Below are 12301 nucleotides of genomic sequence, written 5' to 3'. Positions count from 1 at the left end.
GTGAACATAGCCATAGACTATGTTCACACTAAGTACATTTTAGCATTTTAATTTACTTCAATGTAATGCATTAAAGTCAATGGAATGACACCTGCCCTGTTTTGCAAACAACCTGTTTTGCAAACAACAGACATTACCAGGCCAATGCCTGGAGAGGACAGAGCAAACTCTTTTTCCATCTCCCTGTTCTAAAAATCCATTTAATATATGGTCCCCAGATAGGGGACGTATCAGATATTAAACTGATAAGAACAGAAACTACAATTGATCTTAGCCAAAAGGCTGAGAAGTGATAATGGTTACTGTTTTAAGTATCAAACGAGGCCAGAAAAAAAAAACGTCATGTGAACATAGGCTGCATCCATGTTTTCCTGCTGAGCATGTGGGAACCTATTTTGGCACTTAATGATGGCCATCCAAAAAATGGTCCATAAAAGGCCCAAAAAAGACATTGTGACAACATCGCTTTATACTAACATAACTGTAAGGGACCTATTACACAGTGGTAATTGGGCAAATCAAGACAATTCGGCCCATTATCAGTCTGAGTAATAGAGACAACGATAAGCCGATGACAGTGATCACTGGCTAATAGTGTCTTTTGGTCCTGATATAAAATCACCGGCCGCAGAATGTACATCGCTACGTGTAATAGTGTGGCTGCTGGCTGATAACTGTGTAAAAAGAAAAACTTGTATACATTACCTTTCCAAACTTTTGCTCTTCTTCTGCCCTCGGCTTGCTTCCCGGAGCCACCATTGTAGCTTCAGAGTGGGTCTCTGGACTGACAGGCCTGTCATTTCAGAGACTACTCTGAAGCTACAGTGGCAGCTCCAGGAAGTGATCAGAGGGCAGAATAACACTGGGAGCGTGGAGAGTTCATGTAAACAAGTTAGGGCAAGGGCTACATGAACATCACTACCAAATTCCATGCAGCCCTTATTATCGGGCCGTGTAATAGGCTCAGTAAACGAGCACCAATCTAACAGATCAGCACTCGTTTACATTATTGATCGGGCCGTCAACGGCCGGTCTAATAGGACCCTAAAGATCTACAGCAAGTTTCCCAGATGCACTTGATTTGTAATCTACATTTAAAAGTTCTGCCACCTAAACCAGCAAGAATATGATCCCTCATAGACAAACCTAAAGAGCAGTACCTAAAGTCAACGGTTAAAAGGGGGCTCTATTTTGGTATATATATCTTGCCTTGCTTCTACCACTACTGCACAAAATTATGTCTTTTATCTTCATTCGGTAAAGAAAAGTATTTATGCTTTTAATGTGATGTTAAAATATATATTTAGCATAGTAACATTTGAAAGATGACGACATTCAACGCTGAATTTTTATTTCTAAATATTATTTGGGGAAATGTTTTCAACAGACGTTAGGTGAAACTACATCAAGAATTTAAAAAGTACTTTTTTTAGATTTGGCAGAACACTTACTTGGCAAAAGAAAAGGCAAACACATTAGGCATCGTGTCTCGATTAGCATTTATGATTATAGAGCATGCACAAATTCCTGTAAAAACTGATTCCTCCTTTGAGCTGCAATTCAATTCCAGAATGTTCAGCAGAAGATAAAAAGGTTACTTTACAAACTTTTTCTGACATTGGTTGAGAATACGTATACATTATGGCTGCATTGATAAAAAGGAGATACAGTTGAGATCCAACTAACAATTATGTAGAGATTTACTGGTCTTTGCTTAGTAGTATCTATCAAGTACCAGAATAATACCACCAGTTTGATTCAGTCACAATGCAGTGGAAATATATGTTTCTGGTGTGAAGGTATTCTTTGGTAACCATTGTTATTCCAACACTATACTATGCTGTATGTGTACTTAAAGGGGTTTTCCAACTTATTTTGACATACCTTTAATAAACTGGTCTTGCTATATATTTAATATTTGTAATTGATTTCTATCATCAATTCTGTCTCTTTCTATTATTTTCTGCATGAATCACATGGTGCAGTGTCGTCACCGACTCGAGTAGTAAGTGACGTCACCGACCCAGCCCTCATCTGGCTTTGTGTCTCCATAGTAAGTGTTCAGAGCCTTGCAAATGGCTCTCAGAATGGCCCGCTCTGAACACTGTGAAGTCCTGGTCTGGGCCTGTCAGTGGGGAGGAGGTATCTCCTAGAACTGATGTCCCAACCCCCTTCTGTGTAATCACTTCAAGCCCCGCATCTCCGGTGTAATCAGTGCCCTGACCGCAACACCCTTAGATCCCCCTCCTCTGGATTAATAAGTGCCCCGACCACAACAGCCCCAGTCCTTCCTGCTGTGCAGATGCCAAACAGTGTAATCCTCTGCCACCCCTCCAGTGTAGGCAACGCTGGCCCTGGATTCAGTGCCTTCAGTGCCTATTCCAGCAGCTGTTCTGAGAAGACACGCACTCTGTGTGCGGTTAAGGAGGGAAGATTCCTCTCCTGCCCTGCACATAGAATGCCGTCAGCTGCTGGGATAGGCAGTAATGGCACTGAGACCTGGGCAAGCATCAAAGAGTTTCCTACATCGGAGGGGGGGGGGGATTACACTGTTTGCCAACTGCTCAGTAGGGGGGTCTGGGGATGTTTCGGTCGGGGCACTGATTACACCGGAGGAACGGGGCTTAAAGTGATTACACATAAGGTGGTTAGGATGTCAGTTCGGGGAGAGACCTCCTCCCCATTGAAAGGCCCAGAACGGGGCGTCACTGTGACATCCCGTGTTCAGGGAGGGCCATCCTTAGAGCTGTTTGCAAGGCTCTGAACACTAACTATAGAGACACAAAGCCAGAGGTAGGCTGGGTAAATGCCGTCACCGCCTACTTGAGTCAGTGACATCACTGCACGCGTGACGTGCTGAAAATAATAGAAAGAGACAGAATTGACAATAGAAATTACAAATATTAAATATATAGCAAGACCAGTTTATTAAAGGTATGCCAAAATAAGTTGGAAAACCTCTTTAATGTGTGGTGATGAGATGGTGATATTATTTGGCCTTTGCTAAATAGTATTACATGGTAGCTGTATTACACTATTACATACCTCTTAAGTGTCCCTCTTTTGGAGAGACAGTCCTTTCTTTTGACCAAATCCCCTCTGTTTCTTTGAACAGAAAAAATAACACAGGGGCACCTCGCTAAAGTGCAATTGGAATGCACTCACCTAGGAGAGTTGCGCAATGTACTAGGCGCAACTCTATTCAATGCATGAAGCGGCTGTCACTGCTATTTGGGGGGGGGCACCACTGGTGTTCACAGCGGCCATTAAACTAATGTTCAGGACATTGGCCGATGGCAACAACGACCTTAGTTTTTGCGCAGCAAAACACAGCCTATTAAGCAATTGGATCCCGGCCGGAGCATACACACATCGTATACACTCCGGACGGGATCTGTGCGGCCCCGCAAATAACTGACAGGTTAGACTAAATTCACTAAATTCCGGCCGCAGAAAGACCTGTCAGGTCACACAGTGAAGCGAGCGGCTCCGGCCGCTCACTTCACTGTGTGCTATGGTAAGCTCTGATGCGGGCGCACGCTGATGTGCCCGCATCAGAGCTCTGCGGCCAGAAAGATCGTTCGGCAGGAAAAGAGATGATCCGGCCAGAGACCGGCCGTTTCTTGACCCGGCCGGGGTCGCGGAACGGCCGGTCTCATACGTAGTGTGAACATAGCCTTACAGTAATTACTTTAAGGCTATGTTCACACTACATAAAACTATGGCCGTTGTTGCCAATGGCAACAATGGCCGTAGTTTTTGTGGAGTGGAACAATGCCTTAGTTTCAATGGGATCCCGGCTGGAGCATATACACATCGTATACGCTCCGGCCGGGATCCCGTGCGGTCCCGCAAATAACTGACATGTCAGTTTTCTGTGGCCGCAATTCAATGAATTGCGGCCGTAGGAAACCCTGTCAGTTCACACTATGAAGCGAAAGGCTCTGGCCGCTTGCTTCATTGTGTGCAGGGGGAAGCTCTGCGGCCGGACAGATCATCTGGCCGGTACTTAAGTACCAGCCACAATGATCCGGGCAGAGACTGACCGTTCCGTGACCCGCCCGGGGTCGCGGAACGGCCGGTCTCTTACTGTGTGTGAACATATGCTAATCCTTATTCTTAGCCATGTTTTCAACCATTATTCTGTCTCACCATTTTTTTTTTTATTTTGTTCCTTTTATAATGTTGTTTAAAGTTGAAAATGAAACTCAACAAGAGTGTGTGAACATGGCCTTAATGTTGACAAGTGTTGTCTTTGGGTGCAGAACAGCTAGAACAGGCAGTGCTGACCATACAGTACAGCAAACAGTGCTAAACAGAAGATGGTTGCCACATGTTTGGGTAAAAGTTTTCATATAATTGTAAATCCTTTTGTAAATGTTTTTATTTGCTCCCTATTGCACAGATTATTTACTTCAGATGGAGGGTTTCACAGCTGTTTTTTATTAACCTATCTACATAGGAAGAAGTTATTGTAGTGAAACGTAGGTCGGGTTGTGGACCCAATAACGGTTTACAGGTTTGTAACAGGGGTAGTGTGACAAGCTTACCTGGCTGTACAGATACCCTCTGTTCTTGTACTGTTTCATACTTCACTTTTTCTCCCTTAAGCAATTTTTACTGATTGTGTTATTAGTTAAAGCACTTGCATTTTACTTGCATATATATTTTTCTCTTGTTTCATATGTTGGGGCGAATACTGCAGAATGGTAACATCACTATACTAAGGATAATTATTCGGAGGTGTCTTGGTGTCCCGTTTTGTGCATTTGTGTGGTCACATGTGTCCTCTCTGTAACAATTTTTTTTCATGTGATATTACTCAGACCCTGTTTCAGGTGTCTGTTTTTCTGTATATTTTTTTATATCTTTAAGTCATTAAATAAAGATTATTTGTATTTTCCCTATAAACGCTTCTTTTGTTGTGAATATTTCGATCAAAATGATCTTCTATCCATCAAAAAAAAACTGTATACATGAGAAGATACTATTTGTGAGGTCTGATTTCCACAAAGTATACAGAGAAAGTGCCTAAATTCAATGTTCAGAGGTTTATTTTACCAAAAATATGATGCAAAATTTTAAGTACATTAATTGATTTGAATAGATATTCAAATGTATTGTCATATGTACAAAAATGTAAATCTCTGTGGCAATGAAATTTCTATATATCTATATATTTTGAAATAATATTTTAGTATATTTGGCCTTTGGGAAAAATATTTATTTATTAAAAGCCTCTTCACCTGTTAAGGATGTCACATTTTGTATATTTAGAGAAGCCATTACAATATGGTGCTGACCTTCGTAACACATAGGGGGAGATTTATCAAAGGGTGTAAAATTTAGACTGGTGCAAACTGCCCACAGCAACCAATCACAGCTCAGCTTTAGGCAGTGCTGAAAGGAAAGCTGAGCTGTGATTGGTTGCTGTGGGCAGTTTGCACCAGTCTAAATTTTACACCCGTTGATAAATCTCCCCCATAGAGATGTTTACATTCTTTAAAGCTTACATTAGTAAACATTAGTGCTGCATAACTACTGTAACTAATTTTGTACCTCAGCCAATTCAGTACTGACACGAGCCTTAGTGGTAAAAACATGCTCCCTGGATATATAAACTGGCTGCCATCTTTGAATAAAGAAGATCCACCTTAACCATCAAAGCGTCAGGGTGTTTGAGTCTCATGCGCACTATAAACATTATGATTTATAATTTGGAGCATGCAGTCAATATGACAGCCCTCTTTAAGTGCATCCATAACACACCTACACAATTTTTGGAATTGCATGCACATTTATATAACAGGATATTGCTTGCATTTGCAAAATAATTAACTTATATCATTTGCATTTGGTGGTTTGCTGGCTGGTGATTCTGTAACTCTATTTTGCACTTGTAGAACTGGATTTCACTTAGTATGTCTTATAACACAAAATTGAAGCAGTCAGCAGCCTACTTTTGATACTTACCATATCTTCCTGCTGGCATCCAGCTGTGAGATACACATAGCTAGACACATTCTTGTCACATTTCTGGGGATGGTGGTGGTGGGGCAATGCAGATGTGCTGCAAGTGCCATCCTCCATCATAGTGGCTCAGGTGACTGCATCACTATACCGGCAACCACTTCCAGCAGTTTCACTGCCCTACTGTGCCTGCACCAGGGTGACGGAAAACGATGTTTGAAGGACATCTGGATCAACTTCATAAGGGACATGTATTTCAGTGCTGGACAGCGGCAGGGAGAGGGTTAAATGGCCAGAAATGACACTGACAATCGATAATCAAAAATGTTTTTAAAAGAAACACAAGGTATTACAAACTGTACCAAGACAAATTAACCCCTTCCTGATTGTCGCTCTTGTCCCATTTTTGTACCTGATTGTTGCCTTTTAGTGTACCTAATTGCCATTCGTTTGTGTGCCTGATTGTCGCTGCTCTCTTACTGTAAATGAAATTTGAAGAAGGTGCTTCTAAACTTCTTAGCCCTATAACATCCTAAAAAAATAAAAGCATAAGTGCATCTTATAAAGCGAAAAACATGTTGTGTGTGTGCGTATATATATATATATATATATATATATATATATATATATATATATATATACACACACACACACACACACACAAACATATATATATGGAGTGGGGGAGGGGCATGGTCTGCATAGTGTGGTCAACAGCACTGTACTTTGACCCAGGAAGTCTCACTAACCAGATACACTTCAGGCTGGGGCCTGTATCAGAGGACAAGACTGTGGAGGTAATCTTGACATAGCTGTAACCCCTCTCTCCCTGGTCGTAGAGTGCTGCTATACTGTGCCCACCCTATACCCTGCTCATTCCTTCCTGCAGTCTCTGTCATTCCTTGTTTTTCCCATCCTCTCCAGTCCTTCTATAATGTGCCTGAACTTACACTTAGCCCTTCACACTTCTGTATAGAAAAGTTTCTGTCACTGTCCTCCTGCACAGCTCTGTGATTCTTACTTCCTGATTGGTCCATGCTGAACACACATCCCTTCCCCATTTATGTCATGTAACCACAAAGATCTCTGACAGCAGCCCTGCTTCTCTATTCTAGCCTATTGTACTACGCTCCTGCATTTTGTGGATCTTCACCTCCTTCCTGTATCTACATATTGCTGCTGTTTTTTCATTCTTATGCACATACTGTATATAATATACCACATGCTGATTGCTATACTCTACGGTAACCTATAATACGACTAGAGATGAGCGAACCGGGTTCGAGTTCGAGTCCATCCGAACCCGAATGATCTGCATTTGATTAGCGGGGCTGCTGAACTTGGATAAAGCTCTAAGGTTGTCTGTAAAACATGGATACAGCCAATGACTATATCCATGTTTTCCACATAGCCTTAGGGCTTTATATAAGGTCAGCAGCCCCCGCTAATCAAATGCCGATAGTTCGGGTTCGGATGGACTCGAACCCGAACCTGGTTCGCTCATCTCTAAATACGACATATCCAGCTTTCTAAATGTTTGTTTCATTTGTTTTACATGTTATTCAGTATTTTTTTTTTTTTCATTCTTTGGGAGTGTGTGGGACCATTTGTCTGCATTTTAATGATTTCTTATGGGAAAATTTGCTTTGGTCTAACAGTGATTTGGATTATAAGCACGGTCCCAAAACGAATTAGGCTCGTAATCCAAGGAACCACAACGTAAATATATATATATATATATATATATATGTATATATATATATATATATATATATATATATGCTAAAAATTAGTAATTGTTATTAGTGCCGAAGTGTCATGAACTTATTTAGCATAATAATATAATAAACTACATAGAATTTTATAACCCTAGTTAATTATATTATGTGAACGTGGCATAAAGCTGCAATGAATTCTCAAGAGTAATAGTTTGGTACACTGAATCTTCTTATGCAGGTTAGCTACTGTGCATAGATTTGCATCTATTGGCCTTTTTAACAGAATATGTCTTGTTATGCGTGACCTACCATCAGCTATGAACTATGTACATAAGGACATTTCCGAGTACATTGTTTAAAGCAGCTGTGTAAAGAACAGGCATTAGTACATTGGAGTATAAACCATAGCAAAATAGAGCACAGATGTGCGCTGTGTTATTGGCCATTAAGGATTTTTTTTTCCAACTGTAGGTCTGTGATGTTTACCATTGTTACGTCATCCCCATTGTCACTAATCCATCAAGTTTAACCTTTCTCAGACCTGTTGATCCAGAACACTCTTGGTCAAATGTAGCCAGTTATATCTCACAGAGGGGGGAGGAAATGTAATCCCATCCTGGTCCCGTATGACAATGAGTATATTCCCTGAATTATTTGAACATAATACATATACTTTATATTAGAGAAGATTGTCATCTAGCTAAATGCCTCGACTTTCTTTTGTAGTAGACCCCTCTAAAGCAGGAGTGTCAAACTTGTGGCCCTCCAGCTGTTGAAAAAAAATAATTCCCACTATGCCTGGGCAGCCAAAGCTTTAGCTGTCCTGGCATGACAGAAATTATAGTTTTGCAATAGTGGCTATGTTCACACAATGTCAAAAATAGAGAAAAGGCGGCCAATTTTGATATTTTAAAAAACAACCATTTTAGACGCAATTTAATTGAATGCAATGGCAATACATTGAAGTCAATGGGAAGACGGACGTCCAATGCACACAATGGATTGAATAATGGACGTTTTTACCGCGGACGTCAAAATAATGAACATGATCATTATTTTCGGACGTCTTTTGCAAAGAGCGGACGTTTTTTATTAGTTGTTCACACGCAGTTTTTCTTTTTCCACTGTTCTTTCTCTGTTTTTACTATTAAATTCAATGGACTCTTCAATTAAGCCGCACCCAAAGGCCAATTAGTAACCCCAAACTAGAATAATGTAGAAACACCAATCAGTGCCCTAAGGGGACACCAAGCTGTTAAATAACATCAGTGTTTTTAGACTCAAAATGACGGACGTCATTTTAAACAGAGCTGAAAAAATGTTGTGTGAACATAGCCAGTAAGAGAGACGCAGTTTGACACCCCTAAAGCTTGACTTCTCTAACATTAAAAAACATTTTCCTATATGGATTCTTATATCCCATTTCTTAAAAAAAAAATCATAATCCCTATTTTAGCAGTAACTATGAGAAAATTATACTATTATCTTAAATTATAATCTGCTATAACTAAGGTCCCAATGCTGTTGTTGGTTCTGGATGTGATTAATGAATGCTTACTTTTTATGTTGCCTCTCATATGGGCTTTATTATATTTTTAAGTTGGAAATTAAACCTCACTAGCTAAATATAATAACATGGAGGACACAGCATAAATCATTTTAAAGCTAATAAAATACTATGTGTACAAAGCCATTACGTTACACAAAGATATAAATTACAAGAAAAGTCCTGAGTGTAAAAAGCTTACGCTTAACAAAGTTAGAGGTCGTTTCGGTAGCAAAATAAGTTTCTAATTTGTTTTTATACCATGTTTTATCAATACATAATGCTTTCCCATTACCACTAATAGTAAGTGAAATTAGCTGATCAGCTAAATAACATCTATCAATTGAAGTGGGAAGTAATTCATTCTTCTGAAAGCTTCAGGAAAGGTTCCAGTGGTTGTCCCCATTGCCTGCATGAGGTTGCACGGTTCTGATCCCCACAACCCCTTGAAGACTATCCAAATAAATTATTACTTAGTTTGATTTTTTTAACCAAATGCTACTAGAGTTAAAGATGGATTTACACTGAAATATCAATGTCCATTAGACATATATGTCTAACATTCTACCATATACTTATAACAGATACTTTATAAAAGGCATCTTAAACATAAGGACCTATGTTAAAAAGACATATACCAAATTGATATACATTTTTTTTAAACCCTGATGTATGTCCTTTAAAGACGCCAGAGTGGCACAATTTTGGTGACATACAAGTATGTCTAGGATCGTCTACGTGTTCTTATAGCGGGGCCGCGCGGAGGCCCCACTCTGAAACGCTGTGGTCCAGGGCACCGCATGTAACCCGGGACCACGGCTATTAGCAGGCATGGTCCAATCGCCGTGCCCGCTAATCAAGTAATTAGATGCAGCTGTCAAAGGTGTCCCAGAGGAGCGATCCACACATCTGGCACCGAGCGGGGTCTGCACTGAAAGCAATCCAGCAGCCGAAAGCAATCCAGTGCCTATCTCATTAATCTATGCAGTATATGCATACTGCATAGATCTTAATGAGAGATCAGTGTGCTTATACTAGAAGTCCCCCAGGGGGGCTTCTATTATAAGTGTAAAAAAAAAAAAAAAGTGTTATTATCAATAATAAGCCCCCTCCTCTTATAAAAGTTTGAATCACCCCCCCTTTTCAAATGTTATAAATAAAAATAAATACATAAATAAACATTTTTGGTATCGTCGCGTGCGTAATCGCCCAAAATATTAATTTGTTTCATTCCTGAAAATTGGTCGCATCAAATCCAGAATTTTTTTTTTTATAAAAAGCGATCAAAAAGTCACATATGCACAATCAAGGTACCAAAAGAAAGAACACATCCTGGTGCAAAAAATGACACCTCACACAGCCCCATAGACCAAAGGATAAAAGCGTTTTAAGTATGGGAATAGAGCAATTTTAAGGAACATATATTTGTTAACAATGGTTTGAATTTTTTACCAGCCATCAGATAAAAGAAAAGTTATACATGTTACATATCATTGTAATCATAACGATTTGAGCAACATATATAACAAGTCAGTTCTATGAAAAAATACAGCCTGTCCTTGCAAAAAACGTTTGGAAGAAAATATGGCAAAAACACTTTAAAAATTTTAATTAAGCTTCAAAGTAAAAAAAAAACAAAAAACTAACATTTCTGAATATTCTATTCATTAGTCCTAAAAGTAAATAAAACAAATGAGTAATATATGTTACTCCATAATTTATTTATTAAGGAAAATTTTCCAATATCACACATTTGTAATATGTATCACATATATGTAAAACTTTAGCATTAGCAAACAAGGTTTGAAGGTGAAATTAGAGCTCAGTGTCTTCAATCAATGGGGTGACCCATTTAGAAAATTGGGATCTATCAACTATCTAACAAACTAGATTTTTGAAGATCTCAATAGCATGACTGACCAGTATTGAACTCTCCATAGATGGTTGACCAACAAGGATCATGCCAAGAGCAAATAGGAATAATCCACCAGTTCCCAAAGAAACCCAAGGTAATCTCAATTCAACTAATGGTCCTTTCCTACAGCTATGTTAATGTTATGTTAATGTTCACGGGACCACCAAAAGCAGAACACTGAACAGCAATGGTATGAAAGGAGGGATGGGAAGAAGAAAGCTGCTGCTCTCACAAATGAACTGCCCATCTATAGTTTGCTTAAGATAATCTGGACAAGTCATAAGGAATGTTAGAATAATATTTAGTTATTGAACAAGACAAAAAAATAGGGATTTTTTTGTAAACACTGTCTTCTGGTATAAAAATAAAAGGCAAAAACAAACATACACCATCTGTCAGATATGTTTTGTGCCTGTTTTGCTGCATCTGAGCCAGGACAGCTTACCATCATTTACAGAATGGTGAATAATAAGTCTAGAGAGAATGTCGGCCATGCAACAAGGCAATGACCCTGAGCACATAAATCATGGGACCAAATATTGGACAAAGAAGAATACAGTTTTAAAATGGCCAAGTCACAGTGACCTGACCTTGTCCTAATCTAAAGTCATAATCCAATTGGAATTTTGTTGAATGTCCTGAAGTCTGCAGTTTATGGGAGGAAACTTAACAACGTAACAGAACCAAAGCTGTTTTGTACAGTGTAAAAAGCCAAAATTCCTCCAAGTTTATGTGCAGGACTAATCAACAGTTATCAGAAATGTTTAGGTGCTTTATTGTTGCACAAGTGGGTCATACTATTTACTGAAAGCAAATGTGTGAAAGAGTGTGAGGGAGGCCAGTCCTGATCTGGCACACCCCAACAAGTTTGCCAAATTGGCGGATGAGGGGGATGTTGATTCAGGGGTGGCATTGCTGCAGCAGGACACTGCCTCTGAAAGCCAGGGGGGTGTCTGCTCCAGTAAGGTGGGAAACAGGAGTTCAGGGCAGGCCAGGCAGGTACTGGTAGTGGGGGACTCAATTATTAGGGGGACAGACAGGGCAATCTGTCACAAAGACCGGGATCGTCGAACAGTGTGTTGCCTTCCTGGCGCTCGAGTTCGTCACATCGCGGATCGGGCTGACAGATTACTGGGAGGGGCTGGCGATGAC

The 12301-nt window shown here is 39.9% G+C and overlaps 1 protein-coding gene and 1 non-coding gene across 3 annotated transcripts in view; both read right to left on the bottom strand.

Annotated features, from left to right (window-relative positions):
* NLGN4X (neuroligin 4 X-linked) overlaps positions 1-12301 on the bottom strand; it is a 246498-nt gene that overhangs the window by 216322 nt on the left and 17875 nt on the right. The window lies entirely within an intron of this gene.
* LOC138768233 (U2 spliceosomal RNA) lies at positions 97-294 on the bottom strand. The gene has a single exon (XR_011358963.1). It is a non-coding gene; the product is annotated as a U2 spliceosomal RNA (small nuclear RNA).

This window comes from Dendropsophus ebraccatus, chromosome 11 (genome assembly GCF_027789765.1).
Source record: "Dendropsophus ebraccatus isolate aDenEbr1 chromosome 11, aDenEbr1.pat, whole genome shotgun sequence".
NCBI lineage: Eukaryota > Metazoa > Chordata > Amphibia > Anura > Hylidae > Dendropsophus > Dendropsophus ebraccatus.
The sequence above is the reverse complement of the archived record's forward strand: the minus strand, read 5'-3'. Positions and strand labels throughout refer to the sequence as shown.